Source organism: Glycine soja, chromosome 7 (genome assembly GCF_004193775.1).
Source record: "Glycine soja cultivar W05 chromosome 7, ASM419377v2, whole genome shotgun sequence".
Classification (NCBI taxonomy): Eukaryota; Viridiplantae; Streptophyta; class Magnoliopsida; order Fabales; family Fabaceae; genus Glycine; species Glycine soja.
In genome coordinates, this window is record NC_041008.1 from 14,019,967 (window position 1) to 14,033,280 (window position 13,314).

At 37.5% G+C, this 13,314-nt stretch overlaps 1 pseudogene; it reads left to right on the forward strand.

Annotated features, from left to right (window-relative positions):
- The first annotated feature begins 6,626 nt into the window (after window positions 1-6,626).
- Window positions 6,627-12,195, forward strand: LOC114420391 (annotated as a pseudogene).
- Window positions 12,196-13,314: the final 1,119 nt, after the last annotated feature.

Sequence of the window (13,314 nt, forward strand, 5' to 3'; positions counted from 1 at the left end):
CAGATGCCTGTTGTTGTTAAGACAAAGTTAATTATGTATGAATTTAAAACAAAAACTTAGGTAATTAACAATAATCTAAATTGACTTACAGAATCCACAACTGTATAACAGATATGCTGAAATATTGACCACCTTGTGCAATTTCGGAGAGATCTTCATGCTTGATGTACAATGGGAAGTCTGGATTAAACACCCCGAACACGGTAGCATCCCACATAACCTGGAGAGGCTTTAAGAAAAGCTATGGGATGGTCAATGTCATCAGATACAAGGGATCATCGACCTCAGGATCTGGCCTATCTGGAGGCTTTGCTGGAGACACAGCTGCCTGTTTATCAAACATAGTGAAATAACATAATTTAATTACAGTGAACAAAATAATTGAAAAAAAAGAAGCATATAATCAGAGTAAAATACATGTTTTGATACACGCTTCATGAGATGTGTCGACCAAGCAAGGAAGGTGTTCAATGCCTGCCCCACTAGTTGAACCTCATCAGTGGGTACAGGAACGAGAGCCTCTTCATCTTTAACCTCCTTAACACCAACCTTCACCTGGCCATGCAACAAAAGGATGTTGTGAACAATTGTGGATCCCTCATAAATTCTTCCTAGGGCAACTAGGCAAGAAAGATTTTCTTCGATGTACAGCCCGCATTTGTCTGAGTCACCCATCTTTGGATCGGTCGGTGAGGGATTAACACAACTCCCCTTGGTGCTAACATGAGCAGTTGAAGGACCAACCTCAGGCTCCGGAGGCAATGCAAGTCCCTATGGTTGCATTTGTGATTGATGTTGGGACTGCATCTGGTTGAAGGATGCCATCAGCTGCCGAGTCACTTTTTCTATGATCGACTCCTCCAACTGGTCCCTGATTTGTTGAGTGAGCTGCTCGAGTTCTTTGGGAGGGATGAAGGAGGAATTGTGGGAGCTTTGTGGAGCTGATCTGAAGTATTGCTTGATGGTGACATTGGCTCCAGTAGCACGCACACGGCCAGGGTGTTCTGGTCACCCAATGACAGCAGTCAGAACATCCTGACGTCCATGAGGGACAAACGAACCCTGTGACGCCTGCTCCTTCAAACAATATTGTACATAACACATATATTTGTCCAAGGCATTCACAGAATAAACAAACATAACTATAATTCTTAATTTACATTTGACTTACAATCTTCTCAGCGATTTCCTTTGTGGCCTCAAGCGTCATCTACCCAGTTTTCTTGGTGCGGGTCATCTTCCACTTCACGTGTCGTCTGATGGGAGATGGAGGGTTAATGACACCATTAATGCTTCCTGACTGAGGAGATTCCTCTAGTTTTTTCTTTGTCTTCTCAGCCATGAGCTTTTATTCTAAATAATCATAACCCCCACGAGACAACATGTCGGGGGCAGTGTTTTGCTTCTGGATGGCCTGTGTTTTTTTCCGCACATCTTGCAAAAATCAAACATTAATGAACAAAAGAATACTACAATCTATTATAAGAACTGAATTTTTAGTGGAAAAAAATTCAAATTACAAAGTACATACCTCCCACGAGGGATCTCTGTGGGTCTGACAAAACTGGGCCTATTTCTCCTTGCTGATGTTGTATTTTTCACACACAATGTCGTCCACACCGTCCTTGTCAACTGCAGGTGCCCATTTCCTGGTAAAATCAAATTTAAATTGCCTCCACCACTCGCCCACAGTCTGAAGTTTCAGGGATTTCAAATTCCTCCTAACAAACAATAAATTAGGTTTTATTGTTAGTAAATTATAAATTTTGGCTACTAAAGAAAATGAAAAAAGAAAACTAAAATACCTGAATATCCTCCCATATCAAATCCTTCTAAGTAGTAGGGACTTCCTTCCAGATGTTGTATGTGACGTCGACCTTATCATGAGCGACAATCCCTAAATATGTTCTTAATTTCTTCTTGTGGGGACTGTCAGCCTTGCCGGTCACAGGATCGGCGTTGACCACTGGTTTCTCTGCCCCAGGTGGTCTAGTGGCCAAGGATCGTAGCCGTGTCGCTTTGTGTGTCCGCTTCTGGGTGGACGAAGAAACTGATGCTACTGTAGGAGAAGGAGGAGGAGGAGGAGGCGAGGCAGGTGGAGTAGTCATGGTCCTGTAAAGAGAAAAACTTGATTTAGTTAACATTATCAAAAACCACAGTATGAGTTATGTAAATCAATTTACTGAAATGACATACATAATTAGAAAATTACATTAGACGATGTTAATTAATTCTCCTTCATCATGATCATTACGATTAGCATGAACGTCGTCAGCTTCTTCTTCTCTGACGACATTAGGAGTGATTTGTGTGGACAAAGGACTAACATAAGTGTCCATGTATGAATCATCATCTTCTACATTAACACCAATTGTTTTCCCGTGTAGAACCACACACCACCTTTCATCACAAGAGTCTTGCACATAAAATACTTGTTTAGCTTATTTTTCCATGATGAAAGGGTCATTGTGGTAACCTAGTTTCTTTAAGTCTACCAACATAAATCCTACATCATCGGTCCGCACACCAGTGTTGTTATCAACCCATTTACATTTGAAAACACATATAGTAAATTTGACATAGTTAAGCTCCCAAATTTCATCAATGAACCCAAAGTAAGGGATGGAAGCTACACAGGGACTGTCATCATGCACACTTGCGAAGTGTTGAGATTCAGCCTTTAGGGTGACCCCACTGTTTTGCATTGTACTTTTGTTGTCTTGTGCTTTTGTGTAAAAGGAATACTTGTTTATGTTGTATCCTTGCCAAGTTATAACATTTCTTTTAGGCCCATCTGCTAACTTTCTTAATGTTTATGAAGCATTTTCATCAGCAAAGATTGTATCTCTAAACCAATTAGAGAAAGTCTTGTTATGCTTTTTCAACACCCAGTTCTTTGATATTTTTGGATTATTTTGTTTGACTAAAGCTTCATGCTGAAGTATGTATGGCAAAACTTCATTACTATTGTTCAACACATACAAGTGAGCTTGTAACAAATCTTCTACACTTGGAGTGATAACATGCAGTCCTCTTGAACCCTTACCGCCCACTCTGTCGTCATGGCGAGACTCAGGAAGGCCAACAAGTTTAGCCTTTTCAATGTAGTTTGAACAAAATTCAATGGCTTCTTCTGCAATGTACCTTTCAACAATAAATGCTTCTGGATAATGTAGATTCTTTGTATACCCTTTTAAGATCTTCATGTATCGCTCAACCGGGTACATCCACTGCAAATAAACATGACCACAACATTTGATTTCTCTGACCAAATGAACAATTAAGTGAATCATGATGTCAAAGAAAGCAGGAGGAAAATACATCTCTAACTAGCATAGTATAATTGCGGCCTCATTTTCCAGGTCATCAAACTTGACAGGATCAAGGACTTTGCTACATATGGCATGGAAGAAAAAACAGAGGCAAGTTATGGCTAACCTGACTTTGCTAGGCAAAATGTCTCATATGGCCACAGCTAACAATTGTTGCACCAACACGTGACAATCGTGGGACTTTAACCCTACTGGCTTAAGCTCCTTCAACTGCACAAGGCTCTTAATATTTGAAGAGTATCCTTGTGGGACTTTGACCCGACACAGACACTAAGAAAAACTTATCTTCTCCTTTCTGGACAAAGTATGACAAGTTGAAGGCAAGTATATTTTTTTCCCATCAGACCTTGGATGCAATTGCGATCGTATACCCATGTCAGCTTGATCTTGACGGGTATTCAAACCATCTTTTGTCTTGCCCTGAATGTTAACAAGCGTCCCAATGACATTGTCACATACATTTTTCTCCACATGCATAACATTAATACAATGTCTAACATCTAGATCAGACCAGTACGAAAGATCAAAGAAAATGGACCTCTTCTTTCAGATGCAACTCTTACTTTTATCCTTCTTTTGGGTCTTTCCAAATACAGTATTCAGGTGTTGAACCCGCTGGAAGACCTGCTCACCAGTCAACGGTATCAACGCAATTTCATGCTCATGACTTCCATTAAAAGCTTTTTTCAATCGTCTGTAAGGGTGATGAGGTTTTAGAAAACGGCGATGCCTAATGTACACTATTTTTCTACCATGTTTCAATTGTATGTAGCTTGTGTCTTCTTCACAGATGCGGCATGCATGATGACCCTTAACACTGTAACTGCTCAGATTCCCATATGCTGGAAAGTCATTAATGACACAAAAAAGCATTGCAGGCATTTGAAAAGTCTCCTTGTGAAACCCATCAAACACTAAAACCCCTTCGTCCCACAACTTTCTCAGGTCTTCAATCAACAGACTTAGATAAACATCAATGTCATTTCCTGGCTGTCTTGGGTCCAATATCATCATAGACAACATCATGTATTTTCGCTTCATGCACAACCAAGGAGGCAAATTGTAAATTACTAGTAGAACTGGCCATGAACTGTGCTGAGTACTTAAATTGCCATATGGATTCATTCCTTCACTGGCTAGTCCAAGCCTAAGATTTCTTGCCTCTTTGCTGAAATCCGGATACAAACCATCAATCTTCTTCCACTTGGAGCAATCAGTTGGATGACGGACCATTCCATCATAGTTTCTCCCATTTGCATGTCAGGTAAGATCTTTTGCGTCGTCCTCATTAGCAAAAAGATGCTTAAACCTTGGAATGATGGGAAGATACCACAACACCTTCTTTGAGTTTTCATCAGAACTGCAGTCCTCATCATCCTTCACCTTGTACCGTGACGCCCCACACCTAGGGCATTTGGACATTTCTTCAAATTCATGCATGTACAGTATGCAATCATTAGGGCAAGCATGAATCTTTTGATACTCCATACCCATTGGACACAGTATCTTCTTAGCCTAATAGTAGCTTTTAGGCAACGTGTTTTCCTTTGGAAGCAGATCGTGCACTACTAGAAGCAGTGAAGTAAAGTTTTTGTCACTCCACCTATATCTAGCCTTGACATTAACCAGACTTAACACCACCGGCAACAGCGTCAAGGAATTCTTGCACCCCGGATACAAAAGGCTTCTTTGAGTCACTCTGCAATCCTTCATACATAGGGGTATGTGCTTCCTAAAAAGACTCTTGTCCAAGGTCACGAATCATATCCTCCAAGCGATCTCCCATTTCTTCATCAAACGGTTCGGATTGGGGCCCACTCTATATGTCTGTTATTTTACCATGCCATATCCACGTCGTATAATTTCTCTTAATTCCATCACACAACATATGCTCCCGTATGTTGTCCAGTATTTGTTGTCTTCCGTTCAAAAAATTGATGCAAGGACAATAATATTTTCCATCTTCATCTGGTCGACCTCTTTCTGAAGCAAATTGTAAGAACCGCTCGACGCTTTCCTCATATTCTGGGTTGATGCGACTTTCATTCATCCAACTTCGATCCATCTAAGTAATAACTCCGTGATACTCACAAAGTTATTCGATGCATGAAAATTTCACTTTTTTATTATAGGTGTGGCCCTATCCCATTCGGGAAGACTGTCTTTTATGGTAGCTTCATACATCAGGGTTAATTCTATTTTGTTAAATTTGACAAAATTTCGACAGCATTTCGCATTGGTATCCAAGTACACGACATGAAATTGGTGAAATTAATTTCTCGATAATCAAGTATGCACTCAGAGAATAACTAGAAATGCATTGTACCGAAATTTCATCAAATTCAACAAAATAATGTTAGCCTTAACGCATGAATCTCTCATAAAAATATCAATCTCCCCAAACTGTCCAAACGAACGATTCAAGATTGAATACAATGATTAATGCAAACTGTCCGCCAGAATCATTGCATTTAGTCTCAAACGGGAATCTAAGGTTCACTCATCATGAACACAATTTGTATAGCATATATCAATTGTCATTAATGACAATGAACAAGTAATAAAAATATTAATATGAAAGCAAGAATCCAATAAATAATTCAATCACCACCTGTATAATTATTAATTGAAAAACTAATATCAATGTGTGACAATCAGTCAACTTAAAGTAATAAAGATATTAATATGAAAGCATGAATCCAATATTGATTTGGAGTGTCTTTAAGATGTGAGAAATATTGATTTTGCTTTTGGTGTTTTTAGTTTTTCTTTTTAAATCATGGTGTTCCTCTTTTATCCTTCTACCACTAGTCTTATTTAAATATTTATTCATTAATTTTTGGTTGATGGAACAATTATGAGATTAGTAGAAGGTGGATCTGTAGAGGTTTCTTGAGGTGGATTGATTTGGGGTTTAGTTTAGGCACAAGGGAATCTTGGATGGTTGTGGGGGAGTCTAATCAACATTTACTGATGGTGGTTGGTTTGGAGGAACAAATGTGATGTCATTGGTTTTTTCCTTGTTTGGTTTTGGTGTTTGATAATGTCGTGGATCTTGAGTGGTTACTTGCTGTTTCTTTCCTTAGTGTGGAATTTGGGGTTTGATTTAGTTTGTACGAGATCATTATAACAATGGGGTGTTTTGAATGTTATTTTAGATTTAAGCATTTTACTCAGTAATTATATGGACACAGTGTATGCTGGGTAGTGAGAAACTGGGTTTTTACTTTTTACCGTTGGATTTGACCCTCTAAAGTGAATGCAGTGTACTCTATACTAATATTGATAATCGCAATGGTTGAGATTATATCTGATGCAAATCTCAAGGATGAAGGGAACACTGGTAAGAGTAAGACTATACTAAATTGGTCTGATTCATTCAATGAAGATGATGATGAAGACCTTCAAGAGACAGAGGCCAATGAAGCTCTTTTGGCAAAGGTTTTTGCTAGCATTTCAACTATTAAAGTTGCATATGCTGAGTTGCAATATGCTCAGTCACCTTTTGACCCTGATGGCATTGAAGCCCTGATCAATTGCTAGTGTCTGAGTTGAAGAACTTATCTGAGCTAAAGCAATGTTACTTGAAGAAACAGTTTGATCCTTCACCCAAGACTGCAATACTCGAGGCCGAATCCAAGGAATTGCAGGGTGTGATCAAAACCTACGAGATGAAGGGGAAGAAGTTGGAGTCACAGGTGAGTCTCAAGGATTCCAACATAATTTTTCATGAGGAGAAGTTGGAGGAAGCTAATAGGCAAAACAAGGCAATCAAGAATAGATTAAATCAAAGTGGCCAACTATCCATTCTTGATAATCTTCATATAACAGGATTAAGTCCTAGCCACAAGAGGGTGTGGCTTCTACACTGCTTGGCCTTCTCCTATGAGCCTCAGGCTTCAATCTTCCAAGTAGGGAAAGGGTGCAGATTCTCTGATGTGTACATGGAAAGTTCAAATGATGAAATCTTCCTCTATTTAGAAGTGGAATCAGATCCACAAGTTGCTGTCATAGTAGTTCCAGGGTTTAGGATTGGTAAAACTATTTTACAGTGTCGAGTGTACCTCTCACAACACCAAACCAAGGTTAAAAAAAAAATCAATTAAACAAAGCAAAGGTAGTTGCTGCAAGCACTTACTGACCCCACAACTCAGGTGATTGAATTGGAAGGCAATTCATTATTTTGTTAGCGAAAAACAAATTTTTGGAGGGAAATGAAGGGCCTTGTGGTGGGGACTGAACTCTGCCTAGGCTAACTCACTAGGGCATTTTTGTCCATTTGTATTTTGAAAAGAAAAAGTCATTGGAATGTTGCATTGGGAACTACCCTTTTCTTTCATTTTTTTTTTAATTTATGCCAGATTTATCAAAGAGACTTCGCCCCAAGTATATGCATGAAATGGCTTTAAAGATTTTAGTGATTTCATGAGCAGGAAATTTCAAATGGTCTTTTACAGTGTCATCCATGGTCTTTTACAGTTAAGCTTAGACCATCAATATGTATACAAAGTTAAAAGAGAGTGGAAAGAAGCATCGTATAGATGAACTTTTAATGTCCAAATTTTCAGCTACACTAGTCGATCTAAACATGCTCATATATCTAGGTTGGGTTGCAACAAACCAAACTAGTAATAGATTGCTAGAAAAATCAAACTCTTAACAAAGACAACTTGAAGATGTTTCCTAACTAAACTAGAAATGAAAAAGAGACCAAGCTTACCTAGAACCCAAACTGTGACAATGGCAGTGAGATCTAAAACAATGGCGCAGAGACTTGAAGCTTTCCTCGTACCTTGATTAGGTCACCACGAAATGTACCTAGGGTTAACCAAAACAACACAGACCTAGGTTAGACGAAATGAAGCTTAGACATGAAGCTAACTTACATTTTAGTAACTTTTGTTCTTTAGGTCTATTATTTACATTTTAGTAATTCATGCTCATAGTATATAACTATGGACAAATTTACTATGTAAACCCTGCTGCTCCGGGTGAACTTTAAAATTTTGGCCACATCTTTCTTTCTAGTCAAGCTCTTGAGGGCATATCATTGTCAATGGTAAGTAAGTTTGGAGCAATGCTATCTATAACTGTCATAGTGCCAATTTTCTCTAGAGGTTTTCCATGTTCCAATAGGTTAGGTTTGACAGTGTATGCCTGTATGAATTCACAATCAAATTAAGAGCATTGTTGTATTTCCCAAATGAAAATGAAAATGATAATGTATATTACTTCAAAGCATAAATTCTGGATACTACTAGCTTTTTATTGCAGAATGTCTTGCAAAATGTAAGGCATATGGAAAGGTTGGAAAATTCCTCAAAATTTACTTCAACATTTGTCTAAGGGTGTTTATGCCAAAAGAAAAGAAGAAAATTAGTTAGATGATAGGTTAATTGCAGTTTGCGCTGTTAACTTATTCTTCCATCAGAAAGAAGATATATTTTACCAAATACTAGACTTTAGCAGCATATAACAAATGAAGTGAACAAACAACATAGCAATAGTAACAAGGTAAGTGAAGAAAAAAACATTGAAATTACTTTTCTCCTCTCTTAGTAACATGAGTGTGACTCTCAATTTGATGAGCTTTCCATCTTCGAATTTGAATTTTATATAATCCAAAGACAAATTATAGCTTACATTTTTAGTCTCACAGAAAACAAGTCCTATGATTTCCTTTTAAAAATATATGCCAAAAAGATTTAGCCTTTCTATAAATGCCTGTTTTAGGCCTACATCACTATGCGAAGGGCAGACCCTCACTCTTAAATCATTGCTAGACATGGTTACCCTCCTAGACATAAGCTCTATAAGCCTCAAGGCTCAAGCATCAACAACATGAATGTGTCGACGGAAGAAGGAGATAGTGTTGTTCTAGAACAATGTCAAGATACACATAATGCTGAAATGAGATTGACTTCTCAACAATATAAAGCTTTTATGACATTGTTGCAGCAACAAAGCTCGGTTCACAATAATTCACATGTAAACCAAATTGGTACAATAAATAGATCCAATAATGAATTAAACATATGACAAAATGTTCCAAATCTAAAATGAACTAAAAATTCTAGAAAACATAATCATTTTTCCAACAAAAATGAAGTAGTTGCGTATGTATCATTCAAAAGATTTTGAGTTCAAGTTATTGTAAAGCACTTCAAGCTTGTGAATGTACCTATGAATTGTTTTTTGCTATGTAAATAAGCCAACCCAGACTGAGAGAATATGGCGAGTGAAATTCCGAATGACAGATTTTGTTATGGCACCACAATGATCACATGCATATTTATTAATTGAACCAGGATGAACATATTCCAGATAAATATAAAAACGGTCCTCAACCTACAAGCACATATGTTAAGGTTTTAAGGCTGTTACAAAATAATGATTATTAATCTTGAGCAGCTAATTATGAAGTAGGAGATTGCTTACTATTTCACTGCCAAAATACTGTACGATGTTTGAATGTTTTAGATTGCTAAGAACTTTAATTTCCTGGAGAAAAAGAATAAACTAATAAGAAGGATAAAGAGGATATAGAAAATAACATATCTTCAAAACTATTACGGAATGATAAATATATATAGCCAAGCAGCCCAAGCCATTAATAATACAAACAACCTCATCAAGTATTCAACTACAGTGGACACTAAAACGAAATGAGGAGCGTAACTGCAAAATATATGATATCGGCCAAGGCATACAAAAAAATATATATATATAAAGGTAAATTATTAGACTAGTTAATCTGAGCTGAGCATCTTAACTGTTTAACACGAAAATTATTTTCATTACAATTACAATTATAAAGTAGCTGCACTAGTTATTAGAAATTTCATGATAAAACATTTCAGAAGCAAATTTGCTAAGCAGAATTATACAATTTTCTTAATCACGTAGCTATTAGTTCCCAGTTTTCATATATAATAAGAAACTTCAAAGTGACTGAAAATGTGTTCTCAATTCTCATTCAGGATTGGAAAGAGACTTACTATTCCAAAGAAATTGATTATTTGACACACTGACTTCTTAATAACAATACACAAAAAACAAGACACACAACACTCTACGCAGTTGCCAAATAGATAGTGGCAAAAAGCAAGTAGTGGCAAAAAGCCAGCTTACACTGTATCATCTTTAGTACTTGAAAATAACATTTTCTTCTTTGTCATTTCCTAGAAAATAAAATGCTAGGAGCCTAGGACCTCTCCCCCCCCCCCCCCCCCCCCCCTTTGTGATCTACTTATACTTAAGCAGATCATAACATCTGGGTTGAGTAGAAGCAACATTGTTGATTATGCAAATTGAAAGACAACATCAACATATTAATTAAGCTTCATGTTATGGATATTTTGGGTGAACGCCATGATGTGTAATGGATTTTGAATTTGAGGACAGAATAGGCCTACTAAAGAAGAAAGAGTAATTAGATAGAAATGGACTTAATTCTCATTAATTGATAAAATGCAATATATAGCCATCTGCCCATTCTGTCTATACATAATAGATCCTTCCTATTAGAATTCTAATTAATTCTTTCTAGAACCAACTCAATAATATATCTACTTGTAAGACATAATCAGTCCATTTCTATGGTGCTACCACATTCCTTTTGGGTCTGCTAGATTCTACCACATAATTAGTCCATTTCTACTTGTATGACTCTTATAGACATGTACCTGTAGCTCTTTTCTAGATTGGCTTCTAGTCCATAATAGTCATTACCTCGAGTAGCCCATTCTTTTTTTATTGCAAGATATTGCCTTTAACAGTGGGCATTGCCTCAGCAGCAGTTGTTGAAGCTGTTGTTACTGCTGCTCATCGCCTCACTAGGCAATGCAAGGAAAACTCATAAGACTCTTAACATGTTAAAACTAGCAATGGTGCTCTAACTGTTAGTAATATGACTGAGTAGGCCAATCTATTTTCTTTATCTTGTTGTATAAGTTGTATTTGGTTTGGAGAAACTAGTGTCTATTATCTTTTTCTCTACAGGATTGAAGAATTGTAGCAGGTTATTAGTAGCTATTAATAAAAGCAAGCTTTAGTTTCTCAGTTTTAATGGCCAATTTTTATGTATCTTGAGAGATCAAGTTGACATTCAAGTTATGTGTTGGTATGAGTATTTTAGTGAATATATGTTGCTGCAATCTGGCTTGTGCTCTCTATTAGCTTGCTGGTATAAATCAAATAGTTCTACAACTATACAAGTAATGCTTACAAAAACAATTACAAAGACATTTAAGCCATCCATTCTACAACTACGCAAGCAAAAGCAAAAGATAGGACCACATACGTAAAATGTAATGTAAGGTTGCCCTTTTTCTGTGGCCACTATAAAAAAACACAAAATTCTGCCTAAAAATAAAATAGTGGCCGAGACTTAAGTGGGTCGTGCACTAGAGACAAACATGTTGATCCCAAGTTAATCACATTAAGGATTACAAGGCCATTGTCCATACATTTTGACATATGTTGGCTATAGGATTACAGTCACAATTTCCTCTAAATCTTTGGACAGGTTCTAAAGTTTTTGATAGCCTCAGAAACAAAATCAGACCTCATCATAGTTTTACTAACACAAGTTTAGTCATTCTCATAAGCTTTAATTTTCATCCTTTCTTTCCATCTCTTTTCATTGGTGTGCACTTTCACTTGTGGAGCTAGCTGCACCAACAACAGTGGAAATTACCTTGTTCTTGAGATGTCTGGGGTTCTTCGTTGGGTGACTTGTGGACCCAAAGAGAACATCAACTCCTTGCTAAGTTTTTCATGCAGGAGTGGTGGTGGTGGTGAAAGAACACAAAAGAGGTTTTCTGGAATCAGTTTTGCAAGTGGTGCCTCTGCTTTTTCATGATCAAAAGTCAGAAAGGTTCACTACCATTTTCTCCTTATGTATTCACATTCCAACGAAAATTGTAGATAGCAAACAACCAAAAAAAAGGCGGAAAAAGAAAAGAACTCCACAATGAACAAAACATGCATCCAGATCGAAAACGAACACTAACCTTACGAGAGTGGCCACGTAGAGCGAGGCTGGCCGTGAGTGGGAGCGAGACTGGCCACAAGCACTTAGGTGAAAAGGGTTTGTGGAACACAAACAAAAGTCCCTATCATGGTGCCACCCGCGAACGGCGGAGTTGAGATAGAGCTCTCAGGTGAAAAGGGTTTGCAAAAGCTCACAAAAATGAGAAAAGAAGCAAAACACGTACCTTGCATTGATGTCGGACTCCAACGGAGGATGCTCCACTTCGCGGTGGTCACAAACCCCAATGGCAGTCGTGAACGGTGACGATGGTAACGAGGAGATAGCGGTCACAGGTCACAAATGGCGGTCACAGGTCTTGCAGGTGAAAGGGAGAAGAGGAAGGCTATGTTTGCGATACTAAGCGCTCGAGGGAAAAAAGAGTTTTGGGTTTTAATTAATGTATATCAACATCGGTTTTTTAAAAACCGATGTTGACTAAATTGGTTAATACAAAACCAATGTTAACGATATCATGTTAACATTGGTTTTTGGATAACCACTTCAAAAGGAAGAACCACTTCAAAATGGGTTTTCCCTTTGCCGGCGGTCATTTACCTCGCCAAAAATTTATCTGGTCCGAAGACCTTCTGTTCTCTTTCTTGGTTTCCTTTATTGATCAGGAACTATTCTGTTTTCCTCCGATCTTTTTCCTTTTTACTTTCTTCCGATCTTTGATCGGGAATCCTTCTTTTCCTTTTCTTTTCTTTCTTTTCATTTCTTCCTTTTCATTTCTTTCTTTTCGTTTCTTCCTTTTCATTTCTTCCTTTTCATTTCTTTCTTTTCATTTCTTCCTTTTCATTTCTTCCTTTTCATTTCTTTCTCTCCTCTTTTTTTATCTTTGATTGGGAATTCGAGTTTTATCATTCGTTATTCAAGGTAGCTTAAGGTTGTGTCTTAACATGGTCTTTTCACCGTGCGTGCACGATTTTGATATTTGGGGCAAAAAAA